The sequence below is a fragment of the Protopterus annectens genome, chromosome 17.part0 (genome assembly GCF_019279795.1).
Source record: "Protopterus annectens isolate FY-2018-M chromosome 17.part0, PAN1.0, whole genome shotgun sequence".
NCBI classification, from domain to species: Eukaryota; Metazoa; Chordata; order Ceratodontiformes; family Protopteridae; genus Protopterus; species Protopterus annectens.
In genome coordinates this window covers 655,062,420-655,087,016 of record NC_056751.1, presented here as the reverse complement: position 1 = coordinate 655,087,016, position 24,597 = coordinate 655,062,420, and positions in this window count along the sequence as shown.

Below are 24,597 nucleotides of genomic sequence, written 5' to 3'. Positions count from 1 at the left end.
CAAAATGCTGCTTTTCACTCCAAAGTTTCATACTATCAATGCTGTCCTAATTTCTGTCATTAAAAAGCACATGTAAAATTTAAAACTTGCCATCCTAGCTGTGGATAAACTACTTGATGAATAATTGGAAATCACAGCACAAGTCATTGCCTACCCCTCTTCGCATAACAAAAACATTGAGGTAGTCTCCAATTCTAAATTATTGGGGTTAATAGTAGACAACACAATAACATTCAATTTCCACATCCAACATGTAAACAAACTTCTTCTTCTTCTTTCGGCTCTTCTTTCAGCTTTTTCCCGGTTAGGGGTTGCCACAGCAGATCACTTGTTTTACAGTGTCGAGTTGCCAGCCCAGCGCCCAACCTTCCACTGAAGGCACAAAAAAAAAAAAAAACATCAATAGTTAGGTCTACTATACAGAGCCAAACAATGTCTGAGTGAAAGCAGCCAGATGACATTAGCATCTGCCTATCTGCACCTGCACTTTTGTATGCCTCTCCTATTTGTCACCAGTCCACCCTGGTAACAAAATTGGAGCAATGCAATAACAGATTTGCTTCCAACAAGCTATACTCCGGGTCTATGTCACATAATCAAACTTCCAAAATTTTTAACACCATATGTTCGAACTTGGAAGTTCAAAATGTGATAACATTAAAACCTCAGAACAGTGAATTTTTTCCTAGGGAAAAAAATTGCTGTTCTGAAAAACACACACACAACGCAAGCACATCAAAAACCTAATAAACCTACACTAAACCTTACATACGCAACTATCTATACACTAACATTAACCCAAACCCTAACCCTAAGGTCTGTCACTATCGCACACTTACCTTACCCGCACCCTAACCCTAAAGTCTGTCGCTATAGCACACTTACCTTACCCGCACCCTAACCCTAATGTCTGTCACTATCGCGCACTTACCTTAAACCATTCCGTAACTTTTGCACCACAGTGGAGAAAATATCGAAGCCACAGAAACAGCCAAACAAATTCTTTCCCTGGGAAAGAATTTGAATTTCCGCGCCCTCAACATTTTCAATTTTCGAACTTTCCCGTTCAAACTTCTGGTGTTCAAACATCTGGCAGTTTGATTACATGACATAGACCTCATACTTCACATATCATGCATTCCACTCAGGTACCTAAATTGGCTTGAGCTGCCTCACCTCCTCATCTACTCTCTACTTCAGTTTGAGCACAGATTAGTCTTTCAAACTGAAAAAAATGTCCTGCTCTAAGCAGTATAATACAAGTCCTCTCCACCAACAGAACTCTCAGCTCCACTGACAAAGCTCTCCCCTCAGTTCACAAAGCTCTTAACAAAGCAGGAAATTGTATCTGAAAATCCTGGAACTCAATTTTCCCTCCAGTCAGACTCCTCAACAATACGCATATACTCGAAGATAAATTAAACTTGTTCCTGTTTGACTCCTGAGTATGCCCTTCCTATTCTCCTGGCTAAATCATCTCTAAACTACCTTTCCTACGTACACATACATATTAGTGACAATCTCTTCTTTCTTATTTTCTGTCTTCCACTCTTCTTAGGACAAAATGCATATGACTATATCTGAGCTAATGCACTTCCCCCAGTGCTATGTTGCTACAAAATATACTTTATTTTAAAATTGTATGCTTTATTCATGATCTCTTTTTTAATTTATCCAAGTCTTTTGTGTTTCTAATACCATGATGGGAATGGACCTCATTCCTAAGCCAAAGTATGAATAAGTTCATGAACTTAGTATTGTTTCAATCTTTGATGTTAGCCAGAAGTGATCTTTGCAGCACCAGCAATGTATCCAGTATTGACTCCTTCTGCAACTCATACAGAATTACCTGTATCGGTAACATATCTAAGTATGATTGTTAATTCTTTTTTTTATGAGACCATTGCTCATACTACTATTGGAACTGTCTGTGTATCCTTCCATGTTGCCCTCATTTCGGCCTGCAAAACCTGGTATTTTATTACTTTGTGTCTCTCTGTATGTAAGACACTGTAGTCACTGGGTGTAGAAATTTCAGTGATTAATGATACTTTTGTCTTCTTTTCATGGACTACCATATCTGGCTTTCTCACATTTATTTTTTGAACTGTCGGTAATGGGTAATCCCATGTGATATAAACGTCATCATTTTCTATAATGCTTTGTAGCACGTTTCCATTTTTTTCAGCTAGTTCAATATTATATTATGTTTGCACAATCCCCAATGCAACAATCTTGCCACATTATTATGCCTTTCAGTATACAGTCCTTCTGACAATAGTATATCACAACCAGCAACGATATGGGCGACTGTTTCCAATTCTGTTTTACAAAACCTACATTTGTCTGTTTTTCCCACATGTTCAATGGACTTTGTAAACCAACATGTACATAGTCTACTGTCTTGGGTCACCAATATTAACCTTTTGTCTTTTGGTTTAAATTCAACTCTCCTTAACTATTCCTACATTCGATCCTGATCAACATGAGGTTGTTCCAAGAGTTTTCTCTAATTGCAACTATATTCATGTATTTTCCACATTTCTGCCTTCTCAGCTGATCTTTCACCTTATATTCTCTATTTTGTTTTTTTGCACATTGAGTTGTTGCCTGATTTTTATCTACTTCTGATTTGATTTCCATTCTGCTTGACAACAATATGCTTCTGCTAAACTAAGCAGGGAAGTCATCTTCGATTTAGTCTCCTCATGAATTCAAACTTTCATTATGTTTGGGTTTTGTGAGGTGCAAGATATGTATACAATCCTACGATTGCAGATCTCTACACGTAATCAATTTTATGAAGGCCCATACCTCCTACAGAACAGGGAATATATAGTCTTGATATAAACTGATTTTTATAAATCCTTAGATAAGCATGATGCATACTTCATGTTTTCCTGTCCAACCGATCCAACACCTTTAGGGACCAGCCAATCACTCCAAAACTATAAATTAGGACAGGAAGAGCAAACTGGTTTATAGCTTAGACTTTGTTCCTAGATGTCAGTGCTGTTTTCAGTATTAATTTCTCTTCTGAAATATTCCTTACTAAGTTTTATTTGCATTTGTTCATGCTTTATTGTTGATCCTTCATCAGTTCCTAAATACCTATACAATCTCTCTTGCTCAAGTTCTTTTATATCAAATTCCTGTCCCAGGCTGATGTTTTCTTGGTGCTACAGCTTTCCTGCTTTAAAGGTTCCTTTGGCACATTTATCAAGACCAAATGACATTTATATATCATCTGAAAAAGTTCGGACTACTTGCAGTTGTGCTTTTAGTTCGTCAACTGATGAATTATACAATTTTAAATAATCCACAAGAAAGAAGATGAGAAGTCTTTACCCTTTGTTGTTTTCTGGGAGCCAAACTCTGGCCATGACCTAATCTGTTAAGCAAACAGTTTAATCAGTTAAGGGCAAGACAGAACAACAGCGGTGTCAAAGATTCACCATGGAATATCCCCCTTTGAATTTTTATCCCTTGAATAATATTTTGTCCTTTATCATGACATAACTGCCAAGTGGTTTACCACTGTTTCATAGTTGCTGTAATGTAATTGATCAGTATACTGTGTATTTATACATTTTAAGCACTGTTTTATGAATGACTGTGGAATATTGTCAGATGATTTTTTTTGTACTCTGACCATGCCATACTTAGATTCTTCCCCCTTCTAGAGTTCTCCATTATGGCTTTATTTAACAGTAAATGATCTTTTGTTCCATGTGACTTTATTTTGTTACCGTTTTGTTCTATTGTCATGACTGAGTTTTCTTCTAAATTACTATGGTGGCATCAGTTCCAGTGTATAAGTTATATGTCTCTTTGTATGCAATACTGCTAATGTTACCTGAGCATTCCATATGTTGTATATGTACTACTGCACACAGTTCTCATACTTTGTATGAAATGCTGCTAAATGTTACCTGTGCATTCCATACGTTGTAGATGTACTACTGTTGTTATTTCTTTTAAAGCTTTTCTCTCCTGTTCTCTGCTGAAAATGGGCTTGTTTGTTCAGCTGGAATTTCACACTAAAGAATTATAAATAAATAAATAATAGAATGTAAAATAATATAAGGGGGAGGGAGCACTGATGCCATACACTGAAGTCCTCAGTCAAATAGTAAGTGTATGCTCCATGTTATTTCAGAGATGACACACAGATCTATCTGCAAATTTGGAAATATGTGCCAACAGATTCAAAGGAGTCTTTTTGAGTACTAGAGCAACTTGATCAGATGATTTATCCACAAACAATATGCCAGCTGCAGAATATCTCATAAATGTCTAGATTAGAGTTATAATTCACAACAGAAAAATCTATCAACATAGATGAATAGCAGATCTTGAAATAGTAATTTTGTTTCATTACCCTAAATGAGGCAAAAGCATTCACACTGAAATATGATTATGCTTGGGATGTGGGAACCATAATGGGTGTAAAAACATATATTTTGAGAGTAACACCTTTAATTTGTCATTTGATAACATAACTCTACACTTAATAGCTTCCTTGTCCCTCATCACAATCCCCGGTACATCCATTTGGATACTGATCCTACTATATAAAGCCTGATGGGTGCACCAACTACATCCCAGTCTCTATAATACCCATATGAACTCTGCTTTTTTTACCACAGTAGCATGAAGTGTGCATCCAAAACAAGCATTCACTCAGGGGCAACATGATTTTCCACACCTACAAATGTTGTTTCACTCCATTGGGTGACAGGCTTCCTTGCAGGTCATTCTATATCCACTAAGCCATTCACTTTCTATTTCTACAGAGGTCCACTACATATTTAAGGTGCATATTCAAGAAATCATTATCCAGCATAACCTTATAAGCAGGAATTTTGCAAATAAGGACACTTTGTTCGTGTAGGATTAATATTAGGTAAATATTTAATAATAGAAACTTTGAAATAATATAGACTTCAGTCTGTAGTACTCTTCATGTCTGTCATGGCTAAGAAATGTGACTTCATTATCACATTATGTCAAAAAATGCTGCGAGCAGGAAACTACAAATATATCTGATCAGTTCAAGTGTTGAAGCTAGCACAGAACAGCCCCTCCTCCCTTTTCCTCCTCTCGCATCAGATGTTGCAACTTCCTTCAGATACTCCATTTGTTTTGGCATCCATTCCCTTTCTAGCATATTGTTCTATTCACCACCATTTCAGTGAAGGATGCTTAAATACCCATTCTGATCTACTCCCATAAATGTGTCCCTTGAGGGGCAAGATGGGGCCTGCCTTTGGTAATCATGTCCCCTACTCCCTACCCTGTCATTTTATTCCATCTTAATCTCTTCCCTTTCGTGTTAATAACTTCTTTACCTAAATTATATTCATTCTACCTCTGTTTTTAGAGAAGACTTCTCTTCCTTCATCCTCTTTTTTCATATGACGTTGATGATATTCCACCATCCTCTCACTTTCCCAGTTGCTTTTATTTACACTGTCCGCATCAGTTTGCCTCCCATTGTCTACAGGGTATCCAGAACTGTGCATAATATGCAATGTGTTTTCTCACAAAAACCTCAGAGAAGAACATCACATTCACTTTTCCCTGAGGCTATACCACCAGTTTCTGTTGTCCCTTTGCCTGATTAAAACTATTGTCTGAAAGAGAGCAGGAGATTTTGAATGTGTCTATCATTAAGTCTGCAGTGTGCCCATTGCTTCTGTTTTCCTAGGTGTTTCCCTAATTCTGGAAAGGGAGAAGAAGATCCCTGCTCCACTTAGATCACTCATATCAAGCTTCTTTAGGTTCCTTGTCATGTTTGCTCCCGTATCAGATAGTAACCCACACTTAGGTTGGTGTCATTAGCAAAGATGTTGATCCAGTTTTCTACATGCTAAGAATATAGATTAACTTATTAAGTTCATAGGTTCATAGGTAGGTACTAGGCTATTGGCCCTAGAGCCTACATAAGCCTAGCCAAAAAGATACCCTGGCTTTTGCCACCCAAGAAAATTATTTTCCTGTGCCCCTGTCGAGCAGAGTCACAGAAGTGATCCCCGAGGTGAATTTCCTATTTCCCATCCAATCATCAAGATTTTTCTTGAAGAGCGTTAATGAGGAGCTTTGTTTGATATAGATAGGTAGTTTGTTCCAGAGTATGGGAAGTCTCTGGGACAGGAATCTATCCCTCTAGCATGTTCTGTTTATTGTGGTGACAAGGTTTAGGTCCCTAGAGCATGTAGCTTGGAGGGATTGGGATTTCTTTAAGTGGAGTATGTCCAGCAGCTCTGGGTTTGACATCGCTGTGCATGTTAGGCAGAGATTACCTCTGAGTAGGCAATATGCAATGGAGTAAAGCTGGAGTTTTTTGAGATTGTCTGTGTAGGGTATCTGTTTGAGGCTGGTAATCCTCTTTTTGAGGTATTTCTGCAGACTTTCCAGTTGTTGTAGATGTCTTGTGAGGTACATACCAAAAGGGGCATTGTACTCTATAATGGATATATTGAGTGATTAGTAGAGGGGAACAATGACCTCTTTTTTACTGGATGAGAAACCTTTTGTGATGAGGTGTGCCACGTAGAAGGATTTCCTGACTATGGTGGTGATGTGATTATCGAAGGAGAGACTACTGTCCACCTGTGTCCCAAGGTTTCTTATCATACTTTCGGTGTTAAGTAGACTACCGCCTATGTGGTAGTTCATGGGTACAGAGTTTTTACCAAAGGGGATAACAATGCACTTTTTGGCATTGAGTTTGACGCCATGGTTTTGACACCAGGTATATGTCTCAGTGAGGCCCTTTTGTAGGATGTCCACACCATTAGGAGTTTTCATTATGGCTCCTAGTTTGCAGTCATCTGTGAATTTCATTAGCCAAAGACCTTCTGTGTTAGCCTGTACTTCAGAGAAGGAGATAAACAGGAGAGGACCCAGGACAGAACCCTGTGGTACTCCACTTGTCACTGGTCTGAAGTCGGATTTGGAGTCTGCTACTTTCACAATGTGGGTTCTCTCAGTGAGCCAGTTGGCAACCCATCTTGTGACATAGGGATTTATACCTAGTTTAGTGAGTTTATCTATAATTCCAGAGTGGGGCATGGTGTTGAAAGCCTTGGCAAGATCTAGATAGGCTGTCTGAACCACCTTAATGTCGTCTACGGCTTTGGTGACTGCCTCAAAGAAGTCTATCAGGTTTAGGAGACATGATCTGTCTTTTACAAACCTGAACTGGGTGGAGTCCAGAGTTTGGAGATTACCAGTATCTTTGTTTATAAATTCCATGATGATATGTTCTATGGCCTTGCAGACCAGGCTTGTCAGGCTAATGGGGTGGTAGTCCCCAGGGTCCATGCTGGCTTCCCCTTTGTGAGGTGGGATAATCGTCATTCACACCAACATGGACAATGACAGAGTCATATTTGTACTTGTTGTGGAGTGAACTGAGTGCATGCATTATGTGGTGGATCCTGGCACTCAACAGGCAGCTGACAGTAACTTTCTCCTTGTTTAGCCTGGTGAATGCCTGACTATAGAGTCACCTATGACTAGAGTGTTGGGTACGTTGTTATGCCTTATGGGCTGTGGTTGAGTGGCATACTGTGTTTGTGGGCTATGTGTCATTTGTGTTGTGTTGGGGGTGGAGGTTGCTTGTATTTCTGCTTTGGAGGTCTCTGTTGCTTGAGAAGATTTTTGTTAAGAGTCTCCACGAATGTAGGTGTGTGTTTTGTGTTTCTATGTGTGTGCTGTGGTGGAATAGGTTTTGAGGGACTATGTGATGAGTGTGGTGTGGTGCAAGTGTTTACCTTCTCCTCTTGACTGTCTAGTCCAGTCTTGGGTGAAGAGAGCCTTGCTTCCAGTTTGGCTATATATGTGCATCTCTCACAGGTTGTAGTGTTGTGTGGTAGGTGGAGAGGGTTGTCTGTGTACATGAAGCAACTGCTGCATTGCCCCAAGATGCCCATATTCATTAGGTAAACAAGAGAAAACACCAGGAGCTGACCCTTAGACATGCCTGGATAGGTGTTTCTTTATTAAGTACTAAAATTGTTTTCCTCTAGACAAGTGATGAAAGTTGAGTGCTGTAGTACTTTGTACCTTATTTAATGCTTACAATTAGTTCTGAACAAGTGCTGAGCTCAAAGAAACAGATTTGAGTGCTAAAACTAAAACAATTGGCTAGTTCTAAGGGATAATTTGAAGAGTAGACTTTATGGCACTGGGAATAGTTTAACCCTAGCTAAGCGGCGATGCATAAAGTGTATTTTTTATTTATGTATTTTTTAATATAACAGTAGCAAATGAGCAAACCGATTTAAACAAATTAACCAATTAACCAATAAAAAGCTAAAACCTGAGTCCCGTTCAAGCAGTCTTCAATCAAACAAGTTCTAACTGCGCACTTCTGCCACTAGGATGCAGGGGAACCTTCTCCAAAAAAAGATGGCCTGAATTAGTGTTCAAGTTATGCAAAGCTAGATTCAACAGGTCTGAATCTAGTCTATGTTACAGCAAATAAGGCATACCAATTTCAGAAAAAAACAGTTCAAATAAGCAGGCACAATAAGCCTTTAACCAGAAACTCCCAACTCAGAAGGGCAGAATCTGCCCTCTCCTCCCACAAGAGTTCAGACCACACCTTCTGAATGTAAAATAACTGGCCCGAAGCCCAAGTGCTTAAACCAGAACTAATACACTTTTAGAATAACAGACAGTAAGCCTTCAATCAGCAACTGCCAACTTAGAAGGATGTAAGCTATCTGTCCTGCAACAACAGTGCAAACCACAAACCTTCTTAATGTAAAACAACTGGCGGGACGCCCAAGTGCTTAAACCAAAGGCTTAGAATAACAATTACAATTTAATCAGGCTACTAACAAGCAGTAATAAATGCAGCAGAATAAATGCAATTAAGTACTTTTAAGAACAGGAAGCAAAAGCAGAATAAAGTAATAAAGTAGGAAAAAGCACAAATACAGTAAAATCAGATGGATAAAGCGCATTTTTTTTTCTTTTTATATAACAATAGAACAAAAGCAAACTGATTTAAACAAATTACCTAATTAACCAATAAAAAAGCTCAAAACTGAGCCCTTTTCCAGCAGTCTTCAGTCAGACAAGTTCTAACTGCACACTCCTGCCACTAGGGTGCAGGGGAACCTTCTCCAACAAAGATGGCCTGGATTAGTGCTCAAGTTATATAAACAAAGCTAGATTCAGCAGGTCTGAATTTAGTCTACGCTACAGCAAATAAGGCACGCCAATTTCAGAAAGATAAAATTCAAATAAGCAGGCAAAATAAGCCTTTAACCAGAAATTCACAGCTCAGAAGGGTAGAATCTAGCCTCACCTCCCACAAGAGTGCAGACCACAAACCTTCTTAATGCAAAATAACTGTCTTGAAGCCCAAGTGCTTAAACCAGAACTAACACACTTTTAGAATAACAGGCACTGAGCCTTCAATCAGCAATTAAAAACTTAGAAGGATGTAAGCTACCTGTCCTGTCACAACAGTGCAGACCTCAAACCTTCTTAATGTAAAACAAATGGTCTGAATCCCAAGTGCTTAAACCAAAAGGCTTAGAATAACAATTACAATTTAATCAGGCTACTACCAATCAGTAATAAATGCAGCAGAATAAATACAATTGAGTACTTTTAAGAAGAGGCAAAACCAAAATAAAGTAGGAAGAAACACAAAATCAGTAAAAGCAGATGAATAAAGTGCATTTTTTTTGTTAGTAAAGTGCAAGGAGAGAAGAAGCAGGAGAAGAAGATAATTCAAGGATAAGAACCTAAGTAGGTTGGCCTTATAAAATGTTCTCTCTGTATTAATTAGAGTGAACACTAGATTGGGAGGGGTGTTCCAGATCAAATTTAAAGTAGGAGCGGGCAACTGCAAAGCCACCAGCTATAACAACACAACAAGAATGGGGTGGGACAGAGGCAAAACAGTTTCAGGACAATTGATAAACAGAAAACAATGCCAGAAAATATATAAAATAATTCAGTCAAGCCAGTCTAATCCAATACAACATTCATACTATAGCTAAAAATTCTCTATAATCTAGATAATACACCATCCCTAAGGAATATTATCATCCCCATAACAATCAGAGACTGCTTAGATCCTCAAACAAATTACTAATTCAGACAATCAAAAATATTACAGCTGGAGATGCCCTATTTGCAAACTCTGCAGGTAGAGTTTGGAATCTCCTTCCCGCCGACATTACTTCGCTCTCCTCCTTTTGCCAATTTAAAACCAAACTTAGACATCATCTGGCATTAAACTGGCTTTGCCACTGTAACAAGCCTGGATAACCCTCCTCATAAATGTATATAATATATTACTTTCTGCCTACTGTCAATGTATTCCCCTAACTTAAACCAGGGATAGCTATACCTGTGAATTTGTTCTATCTAATGTTTTTCTCATGTATCCTGTGTAAATAACTTGCCTGTAATTATATATTCATTATTATATTTTTTGACTCTGACTACCTTGGATCTTTTCTCCCCAGGTCTCCGCTGAAAATGGACATGTATCCAGACAGACTATCCCAGTCAACAAATGTAAAATAAAATAAATAAATAAATAAAATAAAAAATAATTCAGTCAAGCAAAATTAAGACATTGCAGAACTCTGAAAGGTTAAAATGCCAAGAAATATACTTATCAAGCAGCGTTATATTTCCAGATTGTTTGAGAATCACACTTCAGCCAGAACACCAGGAGTTTCCAACAGTGTATGCATGAATTTACAAACAGAAACTATTTTTAAATCAGCAAGCCTTGAAACAATCAAATAACACAAAAGTGGTTAGACCAGTTTTATCAACTCCACCACAGGAATGGGGGGAAGCAGTTTCAGGACAGATGAGAAACAGAAAACAATGCCACAAAATATATAAAATAATTCAGAGAGGCAAAAAAAATTTCAGTCAGGCAAAATTAAGACACTGCAGAACTCTGAAAGGTTAAAATGCCAAGAAATATACTTATCAACCAGCGATATATTTGCAGATTGTTTGAGAATCACACTTCAGCCAGAACACCAGGAGTTTCCAAGAGTGTATGGATGAATTTACAAACAGAAACTATTTTTAAATCAGCAAGCCTTGAAGCAATCAGATAACACAACAGCTGTTAGACCAGTTTTATAAACTCCACCACAGGAATAGGGGGGAAGCAGGTTCAGGACCGATGAGAAACAGAAAACAATGCCAGAAAATATATAAAATAATTCAGTCAGGCAAAAAAAGAACTCAGTCAGGCAAAATTAAGACAATGCAGAACAATGAAAGGTTAAAATGCCAAGAAATATACTTTTCAATCAGCAATACATTTCCAGATTGTTTGAGAATTACACTTCTGCCAGAGCACCAGGAGTTTCCAACAGTGTATGTAATCATTTACAAACAGAAACTATTTTTAAATCAGCAAGCCTTGAAGCAATCAGATAACACAAAAGCTGTTAGACCAGTTTTATAAACTCCACCACAGGAATAGGGGAAAGCAGTTTCAGTACAGATAAGAAACAGAAAACAATGCCAGAAAATATATAAAATAATTCAGTCAGGCAAAAAAATAAATCAGTCAGACAAAATTAAGACAATGCAGAACTCTGAAAGGTTAAAATGCCAAGAAATATACTTATCAATCAGTGTTATATTTCCAGATTTTCTGAGAATCACACTTCAGCCAGAACACTAAAAGTTTCCAACAGTGTATGCAAGAATTTACAAACAGAAACTATTTTTAAATCAGGCAAATCTAAGTCAATGCAGAACTCTGAATGTTTAAAATGCCAAGAAATATACTTATCAATCAGCGATATATTTCCAGATTTTTTGAGAATCACACTTCAGCCAAAACACCAGGCAAGGTCTAGGACTGACCTCTGTGGCCACTACCTTTCACCTCTTTCTGTCCCAAAAGGTCATCACAAAAAGGCCTCAAAGGGTATGTGTGGGGGACAACAGTTCCGAAAGCATAACCCTGAATACAGGAGTACCACAGGGGTGTGTCTTAAGTCCTCCTATATTCTCCTTGCTGGCACATGACTCCATGGTCAGACATGAGTCCAATAAAATCATCAAATTTCCAGATGACACCATAGTCATAGGTCTGGTCAGAGACAGAGAGGAGACAGCCTAGAGGAATGAGAGTGAACATCTTTTGGGCTGGTTTGACAACAACTTAGAACTGAATGTCAGCAAGACTAAGGAACTGATTGTGGATTTCAGAAGGTCTCAAGAACCATACCAACCTCTAGAGATAAAAGGTATGACCGTGGAAAGGATCAAAAGTACAAAACTTCTTGGAGTACATATCACTGTGGACCTGTCCTGGTCAGTCCATGTATCTTAAATGGTCAAATAAAATCTCAGCAATGCTTGCACTTCCTAAGAAAAATGAGGAAGGCAAAACTATCGAAGACCATCCTCCAAACTTTGTACAGGGTGCCCTTACCAATAACATAACTTTCTGGTATGGGGGTTGCAATACCTCTGATTGTAAGGGTCCTAGGAGAGTTGTAAGGGCAGCAAAGAAAATTATTGGTTCCTCTCTTGCACCTCTGGAAGACCTACTCGAATCATGTTACATCAGTAGAACCAGGAAGATATCTAATGATCCTTCACATCCTGCAAATGGTATGTTCTCCCACTTCTCCACAGGTAGGAGATGCAGAAGTATGCATTGTATAACTTCTGGACTTAACAACAGTTTCTTTCCTCTCTCCATCAGACTACCGAACTCTTGTGAAAAATGAGCCAGGAGACTGTCAATGCATTCTTCCCCTCCTACCACATAGTTATGCTATTTGTCTGACTGTACAGATCCTTACATATTCAGACTTCATTGCACTATACATATTAGGGTTTTTCATGTGCAGTAACTAACTGATTTGTATATTTAATGTTGGTTCACACCTTACTTTACCATAAGACCCTATGAAGTGCAATATAAATCACACTGTGCAATATTCCATATGCTGTTTAGTTCTTATGTTACAGTAATGTCATGCATGTGTTGTTACTCATTTCTATTTATATGTAAAGTGTGTCTGGTCATTATTTTATTTTTTTATTTTAGTTTTACTTTTATTTTTATTATATTATTTTATTATTATTCTTCTCTGTATGCACTTTTTGCACTGGCAATGAAGCATCGAAATTTCATTAAGCTACACTGTGGTGCAGTTCTGAATGACAATAAAATTTTCTTTGACTTTGACTACACTCACTACATCTCTGTTATGTATTTATAATCACTTCAAAATCATTGTGCATTTGAGTGTGGGTAAACTAGCACCCTAGGAGAAAGACTCAGTGGTGTCCACTTGCTTCTCACTCCCTCCTACACATCTTCAGGTGCCACCCAGGTCCCCCTATCCTGGCCTATCCACTCCAGTTAGTTTACTTTTTCCATCCTTTTTCTCCCAGTTCACCTTATTCTCTATTTTTTCTTTAGATTCATCCACTCATTCATTCATTCATTCATTCATTCATTCATTCATTCATTCATCATAGATATATTCCACACATCCTAACTATAAGAATGCAGTTTCATAACTATGGAGGAAATAACTGCATTGATATGGGGCTCTTAGGGCCACTAGGTTCCCAGAAGACATGGAAGCAATTACTTACCTTTTAGAGTTTTTTAAATGACATATTCATCCAATAATGGCCTGAACAAACATGATGATGCAAATAAATCAGTTTTTCTGTTTAACTTTGCTTCTTCCTGCATTCTTTCAACATATGCTGATTGACCAGGACTACACTGTTATAACTGCAGAGGAAAAAGTGAATTAAGCCTGGAGACTGCAATATAAGTTGTAGATGCTGGGAGGTACATTATAGAGGTTTAAAAAAAATCTTTCATCCAATGAAGGCCTAAACAAAAATCACAATTAAGGAAAGAACTTCAATGTTATTCATCAGCTTCACTTTTTCCTGCATCCTTTCAAAACAAACTAACTGACCAAGACTACACTGTAATACTTGTGGAGGAAATAACTGCACTAAACTGGATGCTAGACCAGAAGAAGCCATGGGGCTCAGGATAGTCTTAGGTGCATTTTAGAGCTTTTTATCCAATAATAGCCTGACCAAAAATCGTAAAGAAAGAAATTCTGTCATTTTTTTTTATTTCAGGGAAGATAAATGTGTTATGTAAGGCTCATTGCTCAAAGCTGATAAAAAGGCAGCCCAAAATAAATTGAGAAGCCAAATGTTTGTGAGGATACATAAGTCATATCTGGGAATAGTACCTATCTCCTTACCTTTCCACAAAAAGGAAGGCTGCTCATGTTCTGTGTACACTCCTCTAGTATTATATTGGGATAACAGTAAATGTACAAATGACCATGGTCATATATTTCAAGTTGCTGCTACTATACATATGTACAGAATGTCTCCTCACCCCTATTCTCAAAAGACTAGATGACATCCACCCTCTGTGTACCTTGCTGATGTAAGACTAGGACAAAACTGGAACACAAACAGAACATAACATATCTCATCCTACTGCTGTCATACACATATAATGAAAATCAAAAGAAATACATATATAATGAGCATGCTTCCTAAATTCTCTGCATAAAAGTACCCATTTGTACATGTATCTGATGTTTACACCACCACCAGACACTCCAAAAGCCAGATACTGTAAGACTCTTGCAAGGGTACCCAATTATACTGAGTGAAATTAATATTAATACAAATGGTAGTTTGACCAACAGCAAAGCTTTCAGGAGCAAGCAGAACCATTACCAAATATATATAAGTACACTCAGAGATTAAAATATTCTCTAAAAGACCAACCACAATGAAAAGTTGAAATATATTTAATAAGAAAAGAATGTGAAAATACTAAATGACTATTTACAGTAAACACCAGACTTTCAATCACTGGAAATATTAAAAATAACACAGGCTGACAGGTTTACACATTTACAGAAAAAAAAAAAAAAAAAAAAAAAAAACAATACTTAATAAATCTCACTATATTTTCCTAAATGATCTAAAAAATTATTATTACCAGGTTACTTACTAAATCAAGGCAAAATTAAGTAGGTGAGAGATTCTTTTTTGTCAGGTTACAAATACAGAGTACAATGAGACTTCAGCCTCACCTTGTATTAAAATATCATTTTTAGTGATGGATTACAGAATCACATCACATACATCCGGTCATCTGACTTCTGGTTCCCATGCTACTCCCCTTTGTTAGAAGCTGGCAGGATTTAGCACATATGTATCAATAATTCACGCACACAGAGCCTTGCTAAGATCTGCTGCAGCTCCTGGAAGTCATAAAATGATTTCAAACCTCCACCCTTCCAGAGTAGCAATCAGTTCACCTCAAAGATAATGCAGAAATGCAGATGTTTTGTCTCTGGTTGCATTGAGAACTGTAAGATACAATCTTTATAGTTTAAACCAGGTAAGTTAATTTCAAATTATTTTCAAAGTTGGGTGGTTTGAGATTAACCTCTTCTCTTCCAGTATCCTCTGTTAAAACATATACATTTAAACAGTTACAATAATACATGTATATTTTTATTTCTGTCCAGCAGTGCACATTATTAGCACAAGCAAATTTACCAATACATTTTTTTCAGCACAAGCATTTGTACAAATTAGTTTGATATACAAATGACATATAATTCTTTACAAAATTCCAGCTAGCTATGTTGCAATATGTTACACATCCACTGCCCTATTTCTCCTGGCATAGGTGGCAATACCTCACATCGTCACTAGTGTTACTACTAAAAACTTGATTTTGGGATCCCATTGGTCTTCTTCTTATTCTTTTATTTGTCACTCTCTCTCTTTCACCCCATGCACTACATTTACCTCTTCTGTAGCCTCCCCCCAGCAATCTTGTCCTGAAATAAAAATGCAACAATCTCTTTACTCTTACCTACTACGTCATTCCAAAAACTTAGCAACAGCTGTGAAAATTTCCTTATCCTACCCCACCTGTCACAGCCAGTCAGACCATGCCTGCAACAGCTTTAGCTATCAATGCTCCCATCAGAGCCCCCTTGCTATTTAACTCATTCCTTCCAGTACAGCTCTTTTGAGTATGTACCTTTAAATCCCAGTGGGTGTGGCTTGAGCCTTTAAAAAATGAAGTTATCACCTTACAGTTCTAACAAAAACTCATTAACAGAGGTCAAATATCAATGCAATTGTATTTGCCATCATGTGTGCTTCATGATAAAATATTCTGATACTTGGTGTGCAGCATGGTTTTGGAATTATTAATGCAAATATGATCAAGCAATATTTGAGGCCTAAAGGTGCAGCAGGGGTAACTGCAGGAACACCTGGAGATGCACTTGGCTGTATTGATCTGAAATCGTTGAGTACCAATTCAACCTTCTACTTTTACTTGTAATTTATACTGTCCATCTTCTCTTATTCATAGCCTTGGCTACTGTTACTTAGCTTTCCATCAGCATATGTCCTCTGTCTGTCTGTCTTTCTTTCTTAGCCTTAATCTCTCTGTGTTTCCTTTTGCCTCCTTTGGTTGCGTTTCCTAAGTGTTTCCACAACTTATCCTTTTCTACCTTGTAATGTTGTGATTGCTATGTTAATTTCATCACTCCAACATTTTCGTTGTATCCTCTGGATGTACTTCCTTTCATCTTTTTCTAGTTTCCTGCATTTTTTGTGTGCAAGAAATTTTATTCCAGTCATCCAATACAACTTACTTCTGCCTTTTTGCCCTGCACTCTCATAGCAGTGATCTCTTTCTCCTTCTTCTCCATACCCTTTGGTTTAAAGGCACAGTTGTGCTCATGTATGATTTCAACCAGTGTTTTTAAATTAGTGTCCCTTGAGGGCAGAGATGGAGCCTGCCCTTACTAAGCATCCCATAGAGCTGCTATGCTTTTTACTAATTACTCTAGTAAATTAATGTTCATCCCCTTGTTTTCAAACCAGCAGTTAAACTGCCCACTCATTTCCTTCTTGATACTTCTATTGCCAGTGCTGTTATTCTGTGAGCATTACTATTACCTACTAACTCTCTCCTCAAGAATCTGATCATCTGTTGTTTCCACCATCAGATGATTTATTCTCATATGGATCATAATATGTTGGTGACCCTTTACTACTTCACACATTCTTCTGAGTCTTCAATGTGGGGCCATTTCTACCATAAGCAATCTCTTCCTCCCATTTTCTGTACTTTACTTCACTTATTAATTCTTTCTGACCAGAACTACTACAATTTCATCAAAAATAGGCCTGTTCATGAGAGTGACCCCCATGCTGCCTCAGCTCACAGCCATCTGGTCCAGCCTGGGTATTCATTCTTCTGCCCTTCTGGCTAAATCAACTGGTTAGTCCTTCCGACAGCTTCCATCTGGTTCCTTTTGGTTATCCCTCTAGAAATGATTTTTACTTAGGCACGTTTGCCCTCATCACCTCTTTTGCTCACAACACTGCCTGCACTACTCCATCTACCTCAAGTACTTGTTCTTCAAAGCCTTGCTGCACTTTGACCTATTTAGTTTGCCTCCTTTCCACTTTGTCTCCTGCTTTCTACATCTACAGGCCTGCCCACTAATTGCCTCTGCACGTGTCTTGCTCTCTCTCTCTCTCTCTCTCTCTCTCTCTCTTCTGTTCTTTTCTCCATTCTGCTCATTTCCTACTGTTGACTTCTTATCAGATTATTAAAAGAATATATAAGGTAACCGGGCCAGTAGGCCATTAACACCTTGCTAGTACATACTCTAGGCCTTAACCCCCTTTCCAGGAGGGATAGGTCAGTCATAGCGGGGGTGCATTTATGAATGCACAGCCAGTTATCTAGCTACCTGTTGAAGGAAAATTGTGAATCTCACTGTTGAATTTGTTTCAGAGAAGGTGTAGGACCTGCATGACAAATCTATCTCTCCATCTTGTTTTGTTTATTTGTTCAAGTAGATTTAGGCATCTGGTCCTCCAATTTGTACAACTGTTTGAAAGATATAAGAGGTCTTGTACTACTGGATCCCTTAAGACCCAATAGGTGAGGTAAATCTCACCCCCAATGAGTTAATATAATACTAAATACATAGCAGAGTGTCCAGTCTTTCCTGATAGCTCATTTTTTAAGCCCTTGCTCTTTTTAGTTCAGAACTTCTGCAGTCTTTTCAGTTGCTTGATTTATCTTGTGAGATACATCCCAAAAGGGGCATTGTATTCCATGATAAACCTAATCAGTGTAGAATACAAGGGGAGAAGAATGTTTTTGATATTAAAGATATACATTTTATAATGAAATGGGAAAGATAAAATGACTTTCCAACCACCACTGCAATATGATTGTCAAACCACACAACCCTACACAGTTCTTTGCCTCCTGCCCTATTTGAATCCTAAAATCTTGGAGCCTGGCATAGCTGTTGGGGGGGTTGGCATAATGGTTAAGGTGTTTCCCTTTCAGACATAAAAAGCAGAGTTTGATTTGGACATGGGGTAATTGGCTAGACTTAAAATGGCCCACAAGGGCAGTTAGCCTAGTATTAATCTATAAACCTTTGATTTCCTTCCTCCAGCACATCCATGGCATGTGCTTCCAAATATCTCCTTAAGTCAATCCTTTACCCAAAAACCTGGATGCCTGTCTTTGCCCTTCTACCTTTTTCCTACAAATATTGCGTATTTCACCATCTCATGTTATTACTAGCTTTTTCTGCAGTAAATTAATTCTCTTTGTTGCCTAGCTGGCTGCTTTAATTAAAGAATGGTGCAGAAATGCTGAAGCATTTTAAAGATTCCACAGACAGCGAATTTGTGAGCCTACCTTTATGAACCAAACAATTACTAGTTATCATACAGTGAAGCATGCTGGTAGTGTTTTACTGACATATATACTGTCAGCGTTGCTCAGCCATTATTACAATCACTATAAAACAAACTAAAAGTGCTAGGTCAGAACATGAGAATGGTCTAATGGACACAACGATCATACACATTGTATGCTAAGCACGTTTGCTCATTTAGTAATATGAATTTCATCAGACCAAGACAAAAAGCAAAAGAACAATTTAAAAGATTTCATCATGATCATTTGTAAAAATCCACCAATCGTGGCACATGAATAACTACCTGGCATCACTGAATAATATGAATAAGTGTGCAATTAAAGATATATGAGCATGAGAAGACAAAAAGGAATAACTGGATACTACAAAATATAAAACTATATAATATTTTAGTCTTTTAAGAAACATTTTATACTAATGAGTTCATTTAAGCCTGGAAATTTGTCAGCTTCTCAAATAATTTGCCATCAAGTTTCTTTACATTTAAGTAAACTATATATACCTCCACCATGGAGATTATTAAATAATTTATCCAAAACAAAAAAATAAATAAATACATTTCTTAAAAGAGATACAATCAATGGCATGCTTAGCCAAAGCATTTGCTATATCTGTATTCTTAATGGCTAAAACATGTTCATACACTCTGTCAGCGAGCCTTCTATTTCAGCAAGCCTTCTATTTGTATCTCCTATATAAAAATTAGGACATTCATAATAAGCATAGTAAGCCACATCTTTAGTTTTATAGATATATCTACTATTAGCTTCCAAAATTCCACCAGAAGATTTCACGATTGGATTACTACTGGACGTATATCTACAATACTTGCAAGACTGACAACTGAATATACCAAAAGGTGCAGAAACATCTGGAGTATGAACATTGTTGCTGGTCTGATTAAAGAAGGAAAATAAAATAAAACATTTTTATAAGTAAAACTAGGGGTAATAAACTTTTAACTCCCTGCCACCTATCCTCTCTTCTTCACTCTCTGACCACTTGTAGTTCTTCAACAGACAGGAACCAAAGTAAGACAAACTAGCAAAAAACAAAAAGACAGCTTGGAAACACCAAAGCAAATTCTCTCTCAGTTTAATTCTCTTTCAGTTTAATGAAGCGCTTTTCGTCTTGCACATGTGGCAAGACTTCATTAGACTGATGAAGTCTTGCCACATGTGCAAGACGAAAAGCGCTTCATTAAACTGAAAGAGAATTAAACTGAGAGAGAATTTGCTTTGGTGTTTCCAAGCTGTCTTTTTGTTTTTCGCACTTGTAGTTCTTTGCTTATTCACTCTACTTTTGTCCCCCTCTTACCTTTCGTATAATCAGCTCTCCTTATTGTTACTGCTATACTGTTCTTTAACACTCAGCTCTTGCACTAACTATCCTTCCACCTCACTTTTAACAACAAAACCTTTCTCTTCTTTCTTTAGATGATCAATTAAAATAGTAACTTGTAAATACTTTGATAACTGTTTTCTTGTAATCTGTAAATAGTTAGATTATTGCTTCATTTACTGCATCTTATGCATCCTTTTGTTTCCATTCATTAATCTACTCTCCATAATTTCTTTCTTTTCAATAACAAAAGTTATTTTTGCATCCATTTGTTTATCTATGCTATCTCATTTAATGTAAAGGTTACTGTTGTCAACTCTACTGTTGTAACCTAATTGTGCTTTTTTGGAGATTTTCTCTCAGGCCTCATCTTAAAAAAAGTTTTTTGCTCAGTCAGACATTCCCAGTCAACAAATGCCAAATAAATACATAAATAAATAAATAATGTAGTAGCCAGCTCTGTATTACCCAAATTGATGGTCTAATGGGTATTAATAATATTTTTGATTTGTTCCATGTCTCTGCATATAGGCAATGCAAACGAGTTTTGAAAAACTGTAGAATTTATGTTTTAATTCTTTTATGAATGACTTCCTCAGCAATAACCTATAATTTCATGCTAGGATATGCATGATTCTCAAATAACATAATTAAAATATTGACTTCATTCAAAAAATTATCATTGTCACTAGTTAACTTACTGAGACTTATTATCTGCCCTCATACTATATTCCACATCATGAAATTGGGGTGCATACTAGTATGGTGTAAATAGTTATTGACAAAAGTGGATTTACTAAATAACGGGCTATGGAAACATTGATTGTCAGTATCTATGGTCAACAATAGATCGGAAAGGTTACTGGGAATCCATGTGCACTGATTGTAAATTTCAAAAACTCAGTGCTGTTATTTATATCTGTCAAAAATTCAAGAAATCTTCCCATTTCCCATTCCAAATAAAAATTTAATCATCAACATATTATTTATAGAAGCTGACATAACAATAAAGTGGATGACTGATCAGAAAGTCATGCTCCCAACAAGCCATTACTAGATTTGCAAAAACAGGCTCCATTCTCATGCCCATTGCAACTTGTTTTAGTTGTTGATAAATGTTGTCTTGGAACATGAAAAGAATATTAGTCAAAACAAGATCTAATAATAAACAAATAGTGTTAATTAGACTTTTCTGTAATGATAAATTTACTTAGATGTGAAGGAGCAAATTCTATACCAGTTTCCCAAGGAAAAAACGTATACAGAGGCACTATATCTATTGTTACAAACATAGTTTCTGTGCCTATGAAGTTATAATTTTATAAAAACTTAGGCAAAGCCAATAATCTTGAAAGTAAAATGGAGAGTGAGAATCAAATCTAAAAATATGCTTGTTTCTACCAAGATGAACTGAGGTGGGCTACCAGCCACAACTCTGAACTGAGATACCAGATGACTAGAGGATTCTGAGCTTCCAAAGAACACAAGTTGCCTGTTTTTTTTTTTTTGCTTATTTATACTATTTACTGCACTTTTTATTGTCTGCCACCTAGTTTATACTGTGTTTATTTACTGTGCATTCAACTACACTGTCTTACTGCAGTTGTCTTCTTTACTTGGTTTATTAAATTAAACTTTATTGCTGTTTTCACTGTTTACAAAGCTTTTTTGTTAGTTTCACTGTTTGTTAAGGATTTACTGGTATCTTCACTGTTTTAAACTATCTGTTCTGGTTGTTCTGGTTTTCCCACCAAACAGAGTTTAGATAACTGATCTGTTAACTGTTTAAAACACTCTTTATTTTTGCTGATTTTCTGCTGTTTTAAACAGTTTTAAGTGACTCACTACTATTTATCTGCTGTTTTAAACATTCTCTAGTGTGTTCCACTGAAACTAGGGTAGTTAGTAGCTGTGGCATAGTCCAGATACAGGCTTGCTGCTTCTGGAGCTGTTTTTAGTAGTTTGTTTGTTCTGAGCACATTCTCCAGGTCATCTTGGATTGGAAGGGGTCTATCTGCACTTTTGTAAGAAAATTGTGCTGATCAGGACCTGTCTGTAAAAGGAGGCCAGTCTAGGACTTGGAATAAGCATCCTCATTGGTCCTTTTAAATCTTTTTAAAGTTTTTTCAAATATTTCGCTTCTGGTATTTAAGGCTTGCATTTGAGCATGTTTCTGCTTGTTTGCACATTGTTCAACACCTTACACTGCAGCACAGTTATGCGCCAAAGTCGGACAGTGACATTCAACACATTTTCCCTAAAACCCAGGTAGAAATATCCATCTACTGAGCTCCTCTGTGATCGATTCTGAATACCCACCCCTAGTGACAACAGTCTTCAATCTAACATTGTGAACAGTTGTACTACCCTTGTTTCTCCTGCCAACCTTGTTGACTTGGGTATCTTGAAAAAGTGTAGCAATTGCCTCATGTACACGGAAATCCCTTTACTAATAACACATTCTAATACAGAGTTTGAGAGATGTATTGACACCAAGAATCTAGAATCCATGCTCTCTATCACTCAAAACAGCAACACGGAGAAAGTTTTAAACTCACCCACTACTACATATGTTCATAATGCCACTACTCATACACATACCACTACTCATACACATAGTATGCATCAAACATGTAAATCCACATATACAGAGGTTCTCTCAAAAAACTTACTGAAGCACCCAAGACCTCCAAACCACAAGACTGCTACAACTAACACAGTCCCCTCAGCACCAATGACACATAATAGCACCAGTGTCTCACCCACCAAGACAGAAGGTGTAAAACTCAAAAAACAAATTGTCTTGTCATTGGAGACTCAATAGTGAGATAATGGATTTCCTATGCACCAGGTTGGACAAAGAGAAAGTCACAGGCAGCTGCCTGCTCAGTGCCAGGATTTGTCAGATCACACATGCAGTCAGATCTCTCAGCAACAAGTACCATTATGACTCTGTTATAGTTCATGTTGGTGTGAATGACCTAAAACATACCTCATTGGACTATATGAAGAGGGACATGGTTGAGATGTCTTAGTAGGTGTCCCAGGCAGGTATGTAACTAGCCTTGAGCAGCATACTACCCTCACCTAGAATGATGCCACAGTATAATGAAAAAAATATTGATTTAACAATTGGCTCCATTTTTGGTGTCATTAAAAGGGCATCCAGTTCCTGTCAGCCTGGGAAGCCATGGTCAGCAAACCTTGCTGATTTGCCAGAGAAAGTTTGCATCTAGCACATCTAGGCTTTCAGCTGCTGGCAAAAACTCTTGCCTCCCCATAGTGCCATTTTAGGCATGGTCTGAAAAACAACATTTCTGACATGAAATAAACCAATCAGAACACAATAAGGGTTATGCTGCTAAATGCTAGCAGCTTAAACCAAAAACTGCTTTCCCTGGAAACACTTCTACCAATAGAAGATGTAGATGTTTGTGTAGTCATAGAAACCTGGTTCAATGCCTCAGAGAGTACCCTGGTCTTGCAACTCTACAATGCCTTCCACACCTTTAGACCACAAAATGAATGTGTGAAAACCAAAGGAGGTGGTGTTTCAATCTATATTAGAGATAAATTCATCTCCTGTCTAGTTAGACTGGACAACTCCATGGTTTACTCCAGGTCCAGGTTATGATGGGTAAGACCCCCATTTAATACCTAGCTAGTTATAGATCCTCCTCCATGGGTCATAACACCCATGAAGCCTACTTGACCAAACTGGAGACAATCAACAAATTTTACCTAACACACTACTTATGGGAGATTCCAATTATCCCATCAATTATCCCACCATCAACTGGGAAACCTACTCTAGCCCTAACTTGCTAGCACAAAAGTTCCTTGACTTTGTTAATTCAAATGCCATGGAACAAATTGTTCATACCCTGACAAGGGGAACAAACATTCTCGAACTGGTCCTTATGAATATATCAAACAGATGAACTGCTACAACTGTCGGAGCCACATTAGTTAAAACTGACCACAAATCAGTCACCTTTGAGCTGGTATTAACACTAGAGCTCACAGAGGGTGAAATCAGACTAAACAACTTCAACAAGGCAAACTATACCCTCCTAGGTGAAGGTATAAATGCATTCCAAGCCCCACCCCAAACTGGAAATGGTAACTACACCAAAGCTTACACTAAAGCCCTGTACAATCACTTGCATATGTGTATAAACTTGGTCATATCAGAAAGAATCAAAGCTAGAGCACCAAGTAAAAACAAGCTGCCATAATGGACATCCAGCATCAACAAACTTTACAATAAATGCAAAAAGGTTCCAGTCCAAGAAAAGAAAGATAAGGCCCCAACAATGAAAAAGCACTCTCCACAGCTTCAACAGGCAAATAAGACAACTTGTCAAATCCTCCAAGGGCTCCTTTAAGAGAAACTTAGCAAGATACTTAGCAAGTACAGCCAAGGATAACCATAAGGCCT